We start from the raw sequence: 18055 nt of genomic DNA, 5'->3' as shown, positions 1-18055 counted from the left end.
GCTCAATGTAATGTGGCATGGGCCGGGGCCCTCATGCATACATAATGACCACACGGACACACTGAGATAGCTTGTGGAACTGGCTATGGGCACATGCGCCCAGCACCCTTTTATTGCCAGTTACACATGTCCAGTGATGCCTGTGCCGGATGGGCTTTGTGTAGTGTAAGCCACCCCTCAGGGGTTGGTTGGTGCTAGTAACAACTAAACAACTACAACAGTGATCAGACAATCAGAATTTAAAGTTCAAACAGCGAGGGTCCATGACTTGAGCTGAATTAGTGGCCCTGGCTGCACTGCGGCCGGCACAGGCACACCGCCACGGGACGGTGACTGGCGGTGCACTGAGGTAGGGCCACGAGAGCTGAGTGGGTCCTCGTTGATGTTCAAGGAGAATGTCGCGGAGTGTTACGGGGGACAGTGGAAGGTGTCTGTCCAGGGCATGATGCGGAGGGCAGAAGCAAGCAGAAACAGGGAAATGGAGTAGTAGAAGGCTACAGACTCCTTTTTGCCATCACGTCAGTATCAGCTATATGATGATGAAGACAACCCCCAGGCCATAGACTCAGACGCCACCAAAGTTCAACCAGGGAGTGTCCATGACTTCCGGGGCACAGAGTCAGTGGCACCAGAGCTGGAAGCAGATGCAGTCTGTGATGAGGCCTTCCGTTCCCGCCCACTTCTACCACTGGATAAGAGATAAGAGATACACAGAAGGGAGAAAATCATACAACAGGACCGGTGAGAGGTCCGTGATGGGAGAAAATGCAAAACTCAGAGAACACGACGGAGTGAGCAGCAAATCTCTACAGGTTTGCGTGGCCTTCTCGTCACATTCTCAGAAAAGATGCGGAGTGGAGAAATATAGGATGGTAACGGTCCTAGCACAAGAAAGCTGACAACAACTGGTGCACAGTGAAAGTCAACAGAGGGACGCCGTTCACCAGAGTGCACCTTCAAACACACGCCAGCCACTGGGGTGCAGAGACGTCATTCTTCTCAGTGACAGTCAGCCACCTGTCGCCGGCTGCGGAAAGAAAAGGGCATCCCTGTTCTGCTTACACAAATGCCAAATCAGAAGAGCTGCACCAAGTGTTCGACGAGGATCATGACTTCAAAGATCCGCCAGTCATCCCTACTGACTGCCAGCCATCACCACCTGTTGTACGGGCCGTCTCAATGGCATCCACTCCATCATCTGTCATGTGCATCACTACCATCCTTTGAGCATCAAGTACGAAAACTGGAGTCCCAGACCGAGCGACGATCTGAAGATACAGTGTCCATCTGTTTTAACCGGCGCATATCCTGATCTTGGTAGCGAGAGCATGTTTCTAACCAAGACACATCCACCCCTGAAGTTTGCACGAGCGACGAGGCGGTGGCTCCAGAGTCAGAGCCCATATGCAGTCCCGGGGCAACTCTTCCAAAGGGCCTCCCAGAGCGTGAGAGATGGATGTTACTTTGCCCCACCAATGGATTCCAGGAAGCAGCCAGGCCCTGCAACAGAGAATCAACAGATCACACAATGCCAAGACTGTTGTCAAAGGATCAAGCGACACAATCGTCCGGTGTGTTACAGTGGACTCACCTATACGCTCCTGATGCACCCATGTAGAACAATAAGACACTAATTGCCTCACAGCAAGAGTACGCTAGACCCATGAACATCACGTGGGTGGACCATCCTTCAACTGAAGCGAAGCTGAAAGGTCCGGATATCATCAGCCCTGTGTTCGTCCCCAGATATGCCTGGTTAAAGTATGGACATATGCCAAGACGTCCGGGTGCTCCAGCTGCACCTGTCCACCGCTGTCCTGCGAGCTACATCTCTGACCTGTGAGACTTCTTTTATTTTAGTTTGTTTTTCTCATTCCTTCCCATAGATTGGACTCTTGTTTGTTGTTTCTCATTTTATTAAAATTTGGGAGGAATGTTGTGTCCTGCTGGACACAGTCTAGTGTTTCTGCCAGCCACTCCCCCGAGGGCTGGCCCACACACACACCCCATCACCCATCCAACACGGGCGTCACCATTCAGGTGACCCCGCAAATAAAAGAGCCCGAGTGCACGTGCTCTGGGCTAGTTCACAGTCCCATAATCCTGTGTCTGTGTCGTCCTTTCTACACTATGCAGGCCTAGGGCCCAGAACGTAACAGTAAACTTGAAAGCATACCGCACCAATAAAAACGTGAAGTCCCTTTTAAGATGTGTTAAAAACAATAGATTTTACAGGCACATTGCAGGCGAAACCTAAAAATGGCAATTTCAGAACAGTGATGTACTCCACAAAACATGTTTTTTCTTAGATAAGTAGTAAGCAGCACATTAGCGACCGACACAGTGCGGCAGAATAGTGGTCTAATATCAACCAATATTCCCACAAGGTTTCCCAACATTTAGCCTTTTCGGCCAGTCCAGGTTATCTATCACCCAACCAATGTTTTACTTTATCTGGCCTGTATTTTTGAGTCTAGGCTTGTAAAACATACTGGTAAAATCAGCAAATGTCAATATTTTTCCCATTTTAAACATGCATTCAACATAGCAAATATTTTAACAAATAACTTTATGATTATTTTATGCCTGTCAAAACTATTCCTCACAACTACCGCTAGAATGAACAGAATGGCATATTCCGAAAACACATCAGAATTATTTTATACTAAGTCATAATGCTTCATTCCAGAAACTCTAAACATTAGCAAATGGCTTATATTGTTTTATCGGAAAGGAAGCCTTAACGACTAAACAGCTCAGACGCTCCCACCGACCGCTCGGTTACAGGACTGTGAGCAGTGTCAACCCTATTCATATTCTGCTCCTGTATCCGTGCAACCGTAATATGTGAGCTAGGTGCAACCTATCCACATCGATGTAGGGGTGGAGCTTGTTTAGAACTTTTTTTGGGGAAATGTTGCCTCTTCTTTCTAGATGGATGCAGGCACCTTTCTTCCTGTCTGTACAGGGTTTATTATGGTCCTGGGCTTTTTAAAACCGAAGGTTTCCGAGAGTACCCGGACTCATTAAGTGTGAGAAGTACGCATTGGGCGAAGAACAACTGGCGGTAATTGTGCGTCTAACAGTTTAGAGTTTGCCACGTGGGAAAAGTACTGTCTGAGCTATTTATTTATTTAATGCAATGCAATGTTATATAGCGCGAACATTACCCGAAGGTGTTGTGGGTAGAGTTTGTGCTTAAACTGTTATTTCATAACTAGGGTGGTATTGAACTTGTCCTGTTATTTTTCAGCCAGCGGCGCGGAAGCATATAGCATGTCACTGAGGAGTTCCGTGACCCTATAGAGTTAGTGAGGAACGGGGCCGAATGTAGAGTTCTTTTATAAGGTCACGTAAGTCAGAGGTGACTGGTCAATATTCTCATACAGATGGGCGAGCCACTGAAAACTCGAGCCGGAAGCCTGGCTCAGCTCGAGGTGCTTTTAGAGCCGCCAGCACATAACGAGACGCTTTCATTTGGTTTCTCACTCCCTCTACCCAGGCTGTGGCTTTAGGGCCAGCGCTGACGACTTTACATTTGGGAAACCAGGTTCCAGTCTCGGTGTTGGTGCATCATGTGAAATCCCCTAATGTCCCCATTCCTGAGCAATGACCGTCACCTCGTGTCACGAAGGGAAACTTTTTGGTGAAATAAAATATTTGCCCAAGATCACAAAATTAAAGCGGCGAAGCCACGATTTATCCAGGTTTTTTAGTTTCGCTTTGTACAAATCAGCCAGGAAATGACTATCTTTCTTTATGTTTAGGTTTTTGGCAGTTTTCATATAGCGGGAGCTCGTCCCAAACGCCAAACTGAAGTGCTTTATATGAGCACTAGTTACATTATTGTGTATGGAAGCACTTTCGACTACTGAGTTCAGAATACTAGTTGTACAAAAAACCGTTTGTGCTTGATTTAATAACTATAATGTTGCTCTGGTACAATATGGGACCACATACAGGTTTTACACGACAATTGCCTTGCACTAATCGTTTGTTTAAAAACGATTGCTTTTAGTAAGTACTTCTCAGTGCAGTGCCATGATCTGACTTATTATTAACCTCAAAGTTTCATATGTTATAGAAATACACATTTTTGAATAGAGAAGCGCTTTATCTAGTGTTATGTGATGCTTGTTGTGTGACTTGCCTAGCAAACATTTTCAGGGCTCGGCACGTGCTCAGCTATCTGAGCCAGACCCTTGGCTCGGCTCTCCCCGCAAGTGTATTGGCTTGCCAACCTTTATATCCTTATAATGTACAACATAAGGTACTTTATTCCAGAGCAGAATAAGGAAAAGTTATGTTTTGTTTTCATTTTTTAACATGCAGCTTTAGTTATGCCCCATGACCTGCCTTTCCCCTTGACTGTTGGCACTGGCAACAGGCATTGTAATATTAGAACTCAACTGTGATCACATCACCGCCATCCTTATAGAACTCCATTGGTTGCCCTTGCTGGCCGGCACCATCTTTAAAACCATTTGCATCACTTAAAAAACTATCACGACCTGCAACCCCCTTTATCTTGTAGACAAGCTCACCATTGCTGGTGGATCTCTGTGCGCCTATGACACCACCAGATTGCAGACTAAGAAGTGTAAAAAAAACAAAACAAGACAGCATCACCTTTTCCATCAATTTACCCAGGAGCTGGAACAACATCCCCATATACATCAGGACTGCCCAGCTCTGCTCCAATTTAGGAAAGAGTTGAAGGGTCACCTCTTTCATGAACACCACTTATCAGTGCATTAATCAACCACAGCCGAGCTTCTTCTCCTCTTACTTCTTGACTTTATGCTTGTCCTTGACCATGTACAGGGTTTCCCTGTCTTTTGGCTAGGATTACTGTTGTAATCTTGCTCCCCGCGTCTCCATCTCCCTGTCCACCCCTCCTTCACCCGACCCCTTGGTATGACCCACCCCACATCCTGGAGTGTGGGTTAGAATGTTGAAGTGAGCTACTGCCGCCAAGCTGGAAGCACCTGTTACCTATGACTGAATAAAGTTGTACTTGGAAACCCTTAAATGTAGTGGTTCTTTACTACATTTCTTGGCGACGAGGGCGAGGAGCTGAGCCAGGGTCAGTTGGGTGCTTTCCTCCCTGGAAAAGTTGATGCTTGTGCGGAATTTTGAATATTGATGAAGTACTCACCAGTGGATTTGCGGATCACAGGACAACAGACAAACCGGTAACCCAGGCTGAGTCATCGAGGTGTTCCCGTGGCGGGACGTGAAATTTCCCGACTAAGTGAGGAAAAGGGAGTCGGATGTGAAGCCTCGTTGAAGGTGAAAGGGTACCGTGTGGAGCTTACTGGTAACCCAGGCTGTGTCATCGAGGTGTTCCCGTGGGGGGACGTGATATCTCTCGACTAAGTAAAGGAAAGGAAGTCGGGTGTGAAGCCTCGGTGAGGGTGTGAGGGTACCGTGTTGAGCAGAGAAACGCTCTGACTGACTGACTGAGGTCTGACTTATGTCTGTGGATCTGGTAACCAGAGCTCCCTGGGAGCATTCCGTGGAGGAGGAAGCGGCATAGTGGTAACCAGCGCAACAAGAGTAGAAACAGCTGGTTGTGAAGTGAAGGTGAATTAATGGTCAGGCAGCGGAACACGGATTTCCCACAACAGTGAAAGCCGACTCTGGAGGAGAGCAAGTGAGGAGGCTCGGTTGCTGTTGGTTGGAAGCGGGACTGCTGGGGGCAGCGCTGTGCAGGCATACTTTGTCTGCGATGTCTGAGTGGTCGAAAACGGATTTCGACTGTAGCAGCGCTCTTTGACTAAGCCTTCCCGGTGACTGAAGGGGGCAGGCTTCACCCAGACTGGTTACCGTCCGGGAGCCAAGGCTGAGCAGAGTATCTGAGCCAGGGTCAGCGTAAGGTTTCCCCCTGGAGCAACTTGATGCTTGAGCGGATATTACCATTTGAAATGAAGGCTTACCCAGTGTAAGAAGGAAGATCACAGGAACAGCGGATGTATTGATGAAAGCTGAACTCATCGAGGTTGTAAAACGTGAAGTACGCACATCTGAAGCAAGGTGTGTGGTCTCGATGAAGGTGAGCTCGTGCCGTGTGAAACAGAGGAATTTCGTTCTTCCGTGTCAAGTTTGACAGGAGTTGGTGGATCCTCCAGCTGGCATCTTTGTGTGAGTCCAGCGGTAATTGAAGGTTTCAGTGAAGTGAGACGGCTGTAGGCAGCGTCGGCGGAGTGAGCACAGCGTGACGGTGTGAGAGCTGTTCCGCCCGTGGCAGTGATCGGTTATCTCAGCAGGAGAAGAAGCCGAGGGTGAGTGTTTCAAGTCCCCTCCAAAGTTTGTGTGGACTGGCAAGCGGGACGTGAGAGACAGTCGAAACTCATGAGGGAGAAGACGTAGCGGGTCTTGCTCCAAGTAACTGCAGAGTTGTCGACGGGAAGTTCCAGTGCTTCAACCGTGGAAAAAGAAAGAGGACTTCGCGGTCAACATTATTTTCCTGTATGAATATTGATGAAAAGGAAGGAAGGTTAAGGCTTACTCAGGCTACGTATAGTGTTCCCGTTAAATTGTTTTGGGTGCAGGAAAACATTACCCATGAAGGATTATGAGGGATTCTCACCAGTCTATGAGGGGAGCGCATGACACTGCGTGAGGAGAAAGGAGTGGAGCGGGGAAAAGAGCCGCTTCTGTCTCTGCACAAGAAACTGAACTGAGGCGGCGTGTCTGGCGCTCGAGGTAAGAGAGAGTGGCAGCATCGTGAAGCGGGACTCTCCAAACTCGACGAATGGTCTGAGTCGAGTGAGTAATAATTTACCAGTATTCGGGAGTTTTGTTTAGACAAAGGTCAGGAAGATTAACTGAAGGGGACCCAATTTTGATAACTCTCAATTATAGTGAGCCTGTGGAAAAAATGTGAAGAGTGGTGCGGGGAACATGGTAAACACAAAACCGCTGAAACCGATCTAGGCAGTGAGTCATAACGTGGTAAATAAATAAATAAATTCACTGAAGTAGTGTCTTAAGAGGATTTGAAACGTCTTAGAGGATCAGAAAAATGGTGAACCTCTGAGGTTACAGGCACTGAGGCAGCGATTTGAAGCTGCGTGTGGAGATTGCAAAGATGTAGTAAACTAAACTGAAACAGCTCGTAGAAGCAGCGTAAGGAAATATCAGTACTGAGGCAGAGTATTGGGAAGCGACGTGTGGAGATTCCAAAAGAACGGAGGGAGCGTGGTAAATGAAACCGCGTCAGCGCGGTGAAACAGTGTGAGGAAGTTTCGGAACTGAGGCGGCGCTTGGAGCTGTTGTGTGGATATGTCAGGAGTGTGGTAAATCTCAGGGTTCAGTGTAAGAAAACTGCATCGCAGCAGCAAGTTGTTGCAGATCGAGGAAACCCTCAGAGGGGCAGAGAGTGCAAGGAATCCTTGTGACGGAGTTAATACAGAGTGGGGGCAGCACTCTTGAGAGAGATTTTTCTCGGTCCATTATTGTTTGTGAATTAATGAGAGTCACAGATCCACAGACGAAGGGAGCAAGGCATATTCAGGGATTTCAGAGATACTCTGCAGAGTAATTGTAAGCGCAGAAGGTGACGTGACCTTTAAAGAAAGAATCTTAGTAGCAACAGACTGCGCATTTCGTTTAACCAGCTTGGGGCGCAAGCGAATCCTACAAAGTGCACTCGTACTGCCATTTATCTATCTGCAGGCTGTGATTACATCTTCACGTGAATCTCTAGTTTATAGCTGCGCGTATGACATGGAGTGGGGCCAGAATATGAAGATCACTGCAGAATGGGGTGTGCGGAAGGAAAATGTTGAGAAGTACATAACTGTATTTGAGGAAGAGAAAGTATCTCTGCTACTTGAGAAAAAGGCAGAAAAATGGCTCCACAGTTTAGGAACTGGAGGAAAGAAAAGGTACCACGAAAGGGAAAAAATATTGACGGAAGGGTCAGACAGAGATTTTTATGAGGACATTTTGAATGTGGTGGATGAATACAAAAAACAAGTCTCGTTAAAAAAGGAACAAAGGAAAGACGAGATCAAGGAAAGAAAAGTGAGCAAAGAGGAAGATAATGCTAATAGAATAAACCCAGTGGGCACCATCTTCCAAGGTGGAGTAAAGACAGATATGATCTCAGACTCAGGATCACGGCACAGTACGGCAAGCAAGCGTATAGGGAATAGAGAAGCAACTAAAAAATATGTAGAAAAATTTAAAGAGGCTAATACGTCCCTAAAAACATATACAGGGAAGGACATCGGTGTAAAAGGGTACGAAGTTATGGAGTCAATGCACAAGAGAAACAATACTTGGTGTACTATACATACAACGGAATGTGGACTCACCATGCAAGGGGAAAAGGATCAAAAGAAATGGAGAGTTTCACGTAAAGGTAGAAGAAAAGAAAACATGAGTATGCAGGCACGGATCAGAAGCATGCAGAGAACTAAGAGTAAAGCACAGAAGGCTCGGGAGCCGCATACAAGGGGTTCTGTAGTTTTGAAAGGAGTAGCAACAAACGATGTGAGTGTAAAGGAAATAGATAAGGACAAACTAAAGAGAAAACGAGAGACTGTCCAAGGTTGGGTGGATGAAAGAGAAGTACGCAAGAAACAGGAGAGAGAAGGCAGTAAAGGTAGAGTTGGAAGAAAAGAAGCATTCGATAGTAAGGGAGCATGCATAAGTACAACAGCCAATGAGCGGCAAAAGATAAAAAGTATGAGTAATCAATTTGATTGTAAGGAAACGTGGCAAAGAGCCACACTGGACAAGTCCTGGTCTAAGGCGATGGAGGAGTATGAAGACAAATGTGAACAGGAAGGAGAAATGGAGTATAGTTTGATTGAATCCAAGAGTGAGAAAAAAGGAAAACCTTTCCAAATGAACAATAGTGACAAGTTGGAAAGTGAGAGTACGGAAATGTAGAAAGTACGAAAAGATTTCCCATTAAAGGTTTGGTTGGGGAAATATGGTCCACCCTATGATAATGGTGTCCATTATAAGGTATGTGGAAGAAGCCGAAGTGCAAGGTCTCAGTAGACACGCAGGATTTCGTGTATGGCAAACCCAAGAGGGAACAGCAGGACACATTCAAGCTTGAAGATACTCATGCAAATGATCGGGGGGGCGCCTAAAACTAAATGCGACAAAAATGGCAACTATAGTCATGACCAAGGAAAGGGGAGCAGAAGGAGGCCCCGTCCCGGTATTGATAAGTACATGGAAATGGAAGTTGGTGTCATCAGTGGTAACCTCAGGGGTGCGTCCTGGCATAAGCTACCACCCAGAGAAAAGGATAGTACAGCCATGCTAAATCTTCTGGTAAGAGATGGGATTCCAGCAGTTAGTTCGGAATCCCAGGGAGAAATAGACGGAGTAGTAGCTGGGACATGGGAGAGCTGAATGGGAAAAGGTTGTCATGCCTTATTTCACCAACATGAGGAGGCCCGTAATGTTACGTAACGCACACATGGTTTATCTTCTTCTATTGTCATGTGTGGCACTCCCTGTTGGTTCCAGACTGCTTCAGTTGCTTAATGTTTGACAAAGTAACCACATAGCCTCTTCTCTCCTGTCCTGAACTTTTATAGGCACCAGACTTATCACGGTTGTTTATCGCTGGAAATGCAACCTCGCAACCGTTTTAGATTCTCTTACAGTTACAGTTGATTAATATAAGAATTGCAACCTGTTAACGCTTCCTATTTCCTGATTAATGTTTCATATAGTCTTACCACATCCCTGCATTTGCATATGAAAGCAGGGACCCCTACCCCATTGATACGTATCGTGTTTTGGGACCTTACTCATATTTTTCCCCTTCCCAGCCTTCCTTGCGCCCCTTCTCCCTGTTCATCCTCTCTCCACTTTTCTATGGGAGGGAGGTGTGTTGTAATCTTGCTCCCCGCGTCTCCATCTCCCTGTCCACCCCTCCTTCACCCGACCCCTTGGTATGACCCACCCCACATCCTGGAGTGTGGGTTAGAATGTTGAAGTGAGCTACTGCCGCCAAGCTGGAAGCACCTGTTACCTATGACTGAATAAAGTTGTACTTGGAAACCCTTAAATGTAGTGGTTCTTTACTACAATTACACTATAGAAATACCATGTACATACATACAAACTTTAATAAGTTATTACAGTTGAGTGGCTATGTTGTTTTATTATTATCACAAGACGCCTGTAATAAGGAAATTAGAGATGGTCTTTTATACAGGGATGGCAGCCTCCTGTTTATTGTAAGGTGATAATACAAGCCTAAACACTCTTCTAGTAACTGGCTGAAATACTATGATTGCTTGAAGGTCACTTTCGACATGTGAGTGCATTTGGCACAACTGCATTAGCTCTGAGGTGAGTTTTAACAGCGCAGCCACTGGTGGTGCAGTTTTGTTGCTGTGTAATTTGGTTGCAACGTACTGTGGCTCCTACCTATAAACATGGTGATGTAACCTGGCGTTGATTTGCTGGACTGCACATGCAGTGAGAAGGGCTTGTGCCAGTTGCAGAAGCTTTGCCGATCTCTCTCCTGCCATCCCCTGCTTGACACCAGAGTCGAAAGCTGCTCTGTATCACTTCATGGGAATTGTGTGAAAGAGTGGTTTTAAGCCACAGTAATGGTGATCCTCCAGTGCTGCACATCTTACTACTGCAGACTTGGAGGATCTTGAGGTTCATAGTGTCAAACACTACAAAGAGAGTAAGGACCAGGCATTGTCCTGAGCTTTTTTAGGTTTTTTATGATCAGTTTCATAGTGGTTGATTTTGATTCTACACCAAACTACTGCTCTAATTACTGAAGGTGGAGTTGACTTGTCATATTTCCTCAGAGATGAACGTATACCTGTGTTTAAAGGATCTTCTCCAGTGATGTAAGGAAGGAGCTCTGCCATGCAGTGGCATCTGTGGCTGTACTGACTTTCCTCAACAAGGGAGACTAAGCGGTCCTTGAGATTATCTGGATGTTGCATGAAGCTTGTCTTTCAGTTATGAGCTTGGCTGTAAAAGTTGAACAGTTGAGAGGACAGGCATGGTCTTTCGACGATTTGTATATCGCAGATTTTAGAAGGAGAAACATGGTTTCATCAACTTGAAAGTCTTGTCAATTGCGTCTAATGAGACTATTGACAACTTGCAGAACGAGGAGGCACGGAGGATGTTGTCACATCTGCACTGGTTCAAGAACATCAGAGGGTTGCAAAAGTAGTGTGTGGTATGGTAATTTGGTCACGGTAGTATGCCAGTTCTTGACAGCAGATCTATAGAGCAGCAGCAGTAGAAGGCACAGACTAAGCTGGTGTTTTCCAGTAGCTTTTGAAAAATACTTTTGAGAAGTCCTCAGTGTGTGACTGCAAGTGCAGAGGGAACTGTCGTACTCTCCTTAGATCGAGTTGGAACTGGGAAGGCTAAACATGGACCAGTATTGGAGACGGAAAGAAAATGGGCAGAGCTTAAGCTTATCAATAACTGCTGTTATTCATATCAGTGTATTTATCCATTTGAACTCCAGTACAGTAGGGATTTTAGGGTTGTATATAATGGTATTAGCTTCACAAAATGTTCGAAACTCAATAACTTACTGTACCATAAAACAATTTAGCATAACTGGTGTATATAACAAGTAACAACATACCAATGAGCTTTACTCTGTAATAAATCCAAGAATGACAGCAGAAAATCTTACTATCTTGTTGGCTGTTACAAACAGTTTTCAGAAATGTTAAATGTTGTTTGAGAACCGCTTAGATAATTACATACTTTTTAGGTCGAGCCTGGGCAGCGCATGCGCTGCTCTGCCAGGCATGATGTATTCAGGAAGAGACTTGAAGCTCCGCCCATGTTTTCAATTAGTTCCTTTTACTGTTGTTTCTAAATGGTTGCTTCTGGTTCGTTAATAGGCTTCTTAGTCCCTCCTTAGTAATACCTTGTCTGCATTTGTAACCTCTCATGAGGACAGGACTTTTTAGGTTTCGCCTGGCCGTAGCACTGCTCGCGCAGGCCAAATCTTTTGATGTACAGTGTGGGGCTTTGTCCCGCCTCTCTCTTCCATTGGCTAGCTCCATAAATGGAGGCTAGCCATTGGAAGAGATTGGTTGTCAATCACTCTTTCCCCGTCACGACGCAATTCGGGGGCGTTTCTGGGTCTTTTTTTAAGTCCCGCCCTCTCCTCTTCCCATTGGCTGGAATTTTACCTTCCAGCCAATGGGAAGGGGAGAGCACGAAAAACACGCCCACAACCCCGTCCCTCCCTCCCCCCCATCGTCTTGTTTGACTTTCTTTCTCTCAGTGACGTCAGTCAAAAACACGCCCCCCAATCGCAAAAGGACGGGGCTTAGATCCAAAGAAGAACCATTTGTCTGTAAGCCCCGTCCTTTTCAGACTGGGGGGCGTGTTTTTGTTGACTGTTGTTTACAGCCGTGAAATAATGTCAAAACGCCCCCCAATCGCAAAAAGACGGGCTTAGAGACAAATGGCAGCGCTTTGTGGGGGCATGTCCAAGATGGTGCACCGGGAAGTAAATCAGCGGTTCCCGGGGAAGGGGCAACCGCAAATCAGCAGCATCGGTGCGGAATGTGTGTGGCTCTGCCCTGAGGCATCTGCTCGTGTTGCCAACAGCTGCAATACTCCATCCTGTTTGGTGCCTTATCCCCTGCTCGTTGTAAATCAGCATACAAGGTGCGGAGCGCACTCTCGTGCAGAGGACACGTCAGGCCTAGCTCTCCCGGCCTCGTCTCTGGCATTGGATGTGATGTACCGGACACCGGTTCGATTTCCAGCACGGCCGGCTCAGCCTTCCATCCTTCCGAGACCTGCATTCAACTGGACATAACACCACCTTCTATTTAAACACCTTAGAAACAGTAGAACTGTGGCGTGAATTTATATATATTCAAAGAGAAATATTATCACATCTACGTTTTGAGTAAGGGGACGAAACTCCAACAGGGTCGTTTATTTATTTTGGTTTATATGTAGCGGATCATAACCCCCACCTCCCCCCTGTGTTGTCATAGCGCTTTACAGACTAGAGTCAGTTCAGGAGCTATAGTTCAGTAAATTAACAGTCCTGTAACTAAAGAGTACCAGTGGCATCCCTGGGTCGAAGAAAGTATTATATTAAAGGTATTAAAAGTGTGAGTATTTAAACCCATGGAACGCCGTAGAAACTCGCTCTTTTTTGGGGAATATATCTGAACCGGTTTCTTCTAAGTCTTTAAAACGGGAAAAGAGTAAAGGTAACTTTTGGTTTATTCTTTACGTCTAGCACCATTCACTTCCTTATGCGATGGTTCCTCATCTTTACTGAATCGGTAACCGATCCCGGCAAAATGCTCTTTTAACCTCCCTGGGGGCAATTGGCAGTGCCCGTGTGGGCGGTACACTGAGGGACGATTGGCAGTGCCCGTGTCGGCGGTTCCAGCCTTGAGGAGGGTACACTGAGGGAAGACTGGCAGTGCCCCTGTGAGCAGTACTCTGAGGGGCGATTGGCAGTGCCCGTGTCGGCGGTTCCAGCCCTGAGGAGGGTACAATGAGGGAAGATTGGCAGTGCCCGTGTTGCTGCCTAAATTAAAGTAGTACCGTGTGGTCTGCTTGCTAACCCACAACAAACAAACAACTGTTCGTAACAGCGTGTTGTTCATACCACCGTCTGGAGGCGCGGTAAATGTGAGGTGGCGCCGGTTTTCAATGTGATGCTACTCAATTGGCCGAGACCTAAAGGATGAAGAGCTAAGGTGGCCTTGGCGGGACTCAAACTCGTGCGGTGCGGGCCATAGAGATGTGGAGGGCCAGAGTTCAACGCGGTCCTTGGGCCACCCTGCGTTGCAACAGGGGCTTACACTTCCACAGTGCCCGCGCCAAGAGCCCCCACCCCTTCACGCGGGGAACCCAGCTCCCCGTGCCCCCTGCGTGCGTCAGAACACAGCCGCTATGCAGTGTGAACGGAGCTCTGGTGGACGCTGGGCACATCGCTACAGGGTGCATCGCGCCCTTTAGCCGTCTATGCACATCTCTACAATGCGCACTGAGCTCCACTGCAGGATGAACGGATATTCTCTACAGTGTGCTCTGAGCTCCTCTGCAGGATAAACGGCTGTTCCTTACAGTGTGCATGGAGCTGGACTGCACTTAAGCAGATCTAATTGGCAGTGTGCACTGAGCTCCACTGCAGTATGAACGGATACTCTATACTGTATGGACTGAACTCCAGGGTAGTATGAGCGGATATTCTATACAGTGTACACTGTGCTCCACTGCAGTATGAAAGGCTATTCTCTACAGTGAGCACAGAGCTCCACTGCAGTGTCAACGGATATGCTCTCCTGTGTGCATTGAGTTCCACTGCAGTGTGAACGGAACTTTTCTACAGTGTGCACTGAGCTTCGGTGCAGTATAACCAGATATTCTCTATAGTGTGCACTGAGCTCTACTGCCGCGTGAATGGATATTCAGTGCAGTGTACATTGATCTCCACTGCAGTATAACAGATTTTCTCTACAGTGTAGACTGCCGTGTGAACGGATTTTCTCTACAGTGTAGACTGCCGTGTGAACGGATTTTCTCTACAGTGTAGACTGCCGTGTGAACGGATTTTCTCTACACTGTGTACTGATCTCCTCTGCAGTATAAACGGATATTATCTGCAGTGTGCACTGAGCTCCTCTACAGTATAACCGGGTATTCTCTACAGTGTGCACTGAATATCCGTTCATATTGCAGTGGAGCTCAGTGCAGTGTGCTTTGAGTGAATTGCGCCCATACACATTAGCTCAACAGCACGCTTTGGTTGGTGGAGCAGTCTGGACTCACCTCTGAGGGGTGTATGAGTGCAGGTGCAGTCTAAACACAAACACACCCTGGATGATATGTGGGGGTAGAGGGGGTGATTTATCACAGGGATATAATCCGAATCAATGGAACTTAACAGGAGTTATAAACTGCACCTCTCATATATATATATATATATATATATATATATATATGGCTGTGTGGCGGCCATTGTCTGCTGCGGTGATGGCAAACAGAGGGTTCGCCACGCACAAGAGTGGTATTCACCACGTGGGTCAGGAGGGGGCAAAGCGGGGCCCTCACCCACCTCAAGCAAACAAAGGCGGCTTTCAGAGGCTGGCGAGGGCACAGGGACAGCCAGGAATATGGCTGGATGTGTCCGAGTGCAGCAAGCGCCACTTTCAGAAAACACCCTCTATGCAGAACTTAAAACGGTGCCAGATTGATGTTCTGAAATTAGAAATTATATAGATTTTTTAAATATATATATACAGAGACGCAAGGCCCCACGAACTTTATCGAAGCACCAAAGCTCAGAAAAAGTAAGCCAACATAGAGTATATTGAAGCCAATCCAGAAACGTTTAGGGTCAAGGCTTGAGGCCTTCTCTAGATGATTCTTTGCTGCCGCTGACCTTCTTCCTACAATTTGTACCTCTAAAGCAATCAATCGAAGGTGATGCTCAATATGTACTCTTCGAAGTGCCCGATTAAAGATACTGGCGCATGGTGCACCTCAACAGCATCGGATAAAAAGATATGGCCGCGGTGCATACCTCGAAAGCATCTGACCAAAGATAATGGTGTGTTGTGGCTTTTGGCCGCATTTGGTGGAAAGTCATGGCACAACGCACAACTTGACAGCATTTTATCAATGTTAATGGCATGGTGTCAGAGATTGTGAAGATGGTGTGCCCCACCACCACCACCACATCTACCACATCCACCACCACATCCACAACCACCACATCCACAACCACCACATCCACCACATCCACCATCACCACCACCACCACATCCACCACCACCACCACATCCACCACCACCACCACATCCAACACCACCACCACATCCAACACCACCACATCCAACACCACCACATCCACCACATCTATCAGATCCAACACCACCACATCTATGTGTGTGTGTGTGTGTGTAAATGTAATAGGTCTCGCATTTGCAAGAGATTAAGATATTGGTATTGTAAATGACAATGCCATTTATTTATCTGTTTTCAAAACCAACACATAAATAAAAAATGTGTCATTTACAATGCCAATAGCTCTAACTTTTGCAAAGGCGAGACCGTTACATTGTAAATGCTTGTTACTTGTGGTGTTACACGGTATGTTTATTTTGTCTGTGAGCACTATTTTCTTTAATTATTAAGTCCTACTGCAAACACGTCATGCTTTCCTGCGCAAGGCACCTTCAGGTTCGAGAACAGCAGCCGCACATTTCTTTTGTAATGCGCGACTACTATATTAACACTGATCGCAGCCCCTCATCTCTGTCCCGCCCATGTTGTTCCTGCTTACATTTCAAGTGCTTTACTTAATTGTGTTTTAACAGCAGTCAGCGGGGCACCGGAGGGCTCCGAGCATGCTACAATGCTGGGCTCTTTATCTCCCCACCCCGTCCTAGCATAAATGTGGCAGCCGTCTGCTTTTGCTTGGTTCTTCATACCAGCGCAGCAGCTGCCCCCCCCCGGTATTTGAAGGCATTGTGAAAGTTAGTAGAAAAGAAAACTATATTTATGCACTGCTGTAATTAAGACGTTCACTACTAACGTCTTAGGCCTAGATTACGATTTCGTTAGGAAGGCCTCCTGACGGGTACTAGAACGTGCGAATCCTATTCGGTGCCTATATTTCCAACTGAGTTGTAACCCTCTCCGAACGATTAAGTACGATGCGAAGACCTCGTCTGCATCGCCCAAATTGTTTCCGGAAACCAATCCTGTCCGACCGACTCGTTCGCAGACAAATCGGACCGGGCAATGGAGCCGGATTCCGAACAATCGAGTATGATGCACGATTCGGTCAGCTGTATCGCCTAGGTCTCATTGAGATGAAGAGGCTGTCGGAATCTGACTTCAAGGGACCGTAGCAGGCCCCCCTTCACCCGGAGCCCTTCTAATCGGTCACTGGGTGCCCTTGGGTGCCCCCGATCCATGCATGCACAGTGTGGCGGGAAACATGGGGTACCCGCCACAGGGTGTATGCTTTTCCCCACCCACCCCTTTTTAGGTCTCGCCTAAGCCAGCGCATGCGCTGCTCTGGCGAGACATTAAGTAACTACTTAGAAAACTGGCTACTTTGGCCTGCAGCTTGCCAGAACACGCACAAGCGCGCGCGTGATGTGCACAGCTGCCAACTGCTATTTGTCTTCTTCCTACGCTCCCCCTCGCTCCCCTGCCCGTTTGCCTGCCCGCTGTCTTCACTGTATTTCTTCGTATTTAGCTTAACTTCGTAGTTCGCATTTAGTTTCACTTTCTTTATTATTAGCCTAGCCGCTGTTACACTGTCTTCCTTCTGACTTCGTATTTAACGTAACGTTTTCTGTTTTAACTCTCCTCCGCTGTTTTCATAGTCCTGGCATTTAATTTACATTTTTGGCGCACACAGCCGCTGTGTTATCTCGCTCTCCCCTCTCATCCCCGTTTCATAGTCCTCCTTTAGTCCCGGCATTTAATTTAAATTTTTGGCGCACACGGCCGCTGTGTTATCTCGTTCCCCCCCCCCTCTCACCCCTGTTTGCCTGGCCGCTTTCTTCGCTTTCTTTCTTCTCACCTCGCATTTAATTTTTAGCCTAGCCGCTGTTACACATTTCATTTAACTTTCTGTTACATTAATCACTGTTCGTCCGGGTGTGAGGGAGCTTCTTCAGTCCCGGCATTTAATTTAAATTTTTTTCAAACACGGCAGCTGGCTTAACTCGTTTAAACGTACCTGTTATAAAGGTAAACTTGTTATTACTTTTGTACAAATGCTCTCGTCACACAAAACGAACACAAAACAGCTCTTACGATATACCCCTCTTTACACCTTCATTCATTCTACGAATCAACTCTAACGCAAACTGTTAAAATACAGACGCAAGCGCCGATTATGACCGCAGTTAAGCGCTTTGTTGAAAAAATTCTCATTCACTTACTTTTCAATCATGTTGCTAAGCTTTATACAGATACGCTCTACAAACTACAGCATAAACATTAAAATGTGTCTACTCTGGTCCGTTCCTACGCTTCACAAGTAATTACTTGTAAGCTTATTCTTCGGGGTAAAATT

The 18055-nt window shown here is 46.6% G+C and overlaps 1 protein-coding gene across 3 annotated transcripts in view; it reads left to right on the top strand.

Moving 5' to 3' along the window:
- Positions 1-2916: 2916 nt before the first annotated feature.
- The window catches only part of MTG1 (mitochondrial ribosome associated GTPase 1), a 201555-nt gene continuing 186416 nt past the window's right edge, over positions 2917-18055 (top strand). The window contains exon 1 of one of the 3 annotated variants that reach the window (XM_078642758.1): positions 2917-3067. The gene's annotated coding sequence lies outside the window, so the exon portion shown is untranslated. Of the gene's footprint in view, positions 3074-18055 lie in introns of all 3 variants that reach the window. The other 2 variants (XM_078642757.1, XM_078642759.1) reach the window with 2 other exon arrangements.

This window comes from Lissotriton helveticus, chromosome 5_1, assembly GCF_964261635.1.
Source record: "Lissotriton helveticus chromosome 5_1, aLisHel1.1, whole genome shotgun sequence".
NCBI classification, from domain to species: domain Eukaryota; kingdom Metazoa; phylum Chordata; class Amphibia; order Caudata; family Salamandridae; genus Lissotriton; species Lissotriton helveticus.
The sequence above is the reverse complement of the archived record's forward strand: the minus strand, read 5'-3'. Positions and strand labels throughout refer to the sequence as shown.